This window comes from Pygoscelis adeliae, unplaced genomic scaffold, assembly GCF_000699105.1.
Source record: "Pygoscelis adeliae isolate BGI_AS28 unplaced genomic scaffold, ASM69910v1 Scaffold14, whole genome shotgun sequence".
Lineage (NCBI taxonomy): Eukaryota > Metazoa > Chordata > Aves > Sphenisciformes > Spheniscidae > Pygoscelis > Pygoscelis adeliae.
Window position 1 is genome coordinate 17,078,440 of NW_008825109.1, and position 1,183 is coordinate 17,079,622.

Below are 1,183 nucleotides of genomic sequence, written 5' to 3' on the forward strand. Positions count from 1 at the left end.
AACTGGATCTCAAAAGAAAAGAAAAAGCTCACTAAAAAGCTGAAGGAAGTAGCTTGAGGCTGCCTTCCGTCCGTATTGTGCTCTCAGATCTGTTGTAGATGCTGTGGTCTCAAGACCAAGAAAAACTAATTGGAAAAAATAAAATGAGGGTAGCAAGGAAATGCCAGAGTAGCCAGGCACAAGGTGAGCAAAAAATCCCATTGCACTCACAGAAACAGAACTTCTCTGGCTTCAAGATCAAGTGTGGTTCAGTTTAGTGACAAAAAGCTTGACATGTCTGCACTGGTTTAAGTATTTCTACTTAACAAAAATTGACCTTTCTCGATTACGTGAAAGACAGACACAAAGACAGCTCAGTCAAGACTTCTCCATTAAATACCTGCTGCTCCACAAATTGTTTTCTTCCTTCACTGAACAATACAGTAATATGAAACGCCATCAAATTAGAGTGGGCGAGAACAGTCTCTAAGTGTTGATTAGGTATTTTACCTCTGCTGTATGAGCTCAATAGCTGCTGTGTATTCAAAACCTACCGTATTGTATCCTGGCTATCTTGCTAACCACCTATGAAAACAGAGCTAAGCTTGTCAGCTATTTCATTTGCTACCTGATATCTCTAGTGTTTGACAGTTCTTAAAAGAAAAGGTAAAAAGTGAATTTTACATTGTCAAAAATTTAAAATCAGGAAGGTGCCTAAGACTCTACACTGAAGTATTAGGTATGAACATTTTCCTGTGGATTCTGGTAAGTAGTGACCTTTAGGAAAAACAGCCATTTACTTTTAGCATAAAAATAGCCTTTTGGATAATGGAAAGTGTATTCTCTCAAGAAGCCTTATAGAGCAGGCTAACTTACTCTGACCTTCTAATAAAAAAGCAAAGGAGAAGTACTCATGTCTGAAACTCACTTTAAATCTACTCTACAATACTGGAAATAACTCAGCTTAGTGAGGACAGACTATGACCTTCAGGAAGTTGCTACCCAATACCCTGGAGAAAGATTGAAGGTATGTTCTTCCACGCTTGGGACAAATGCAGGCTGCTCAGCTTATTTTGCAGCCGTTCTTTTATTGTGGTAGTTTATACCACAGGACCACCTTTCCCACAGTACCACCAGAAAATGGCTCCTCTCAGAGCGATCTTCTGTCTTGATGTTCTTTTATTTGTCACTTAAAAAAAGAAAT

General features: G+C 38.7%; 1 protein-coding gene across 1 annotated transcript in view; it reads right to left on the reverse strand.

Moving 5' to 3' along the window:
* Positions 1-1,183, reverse strand: part of APP (amyloid beta (A4) precursor protein) — a 185,283-nt gene that overhangs the window by 2,003 nt on the left and 182,097 nt on the right. The gene's annotated exons all lie outside the window — the stretch shown is intronic.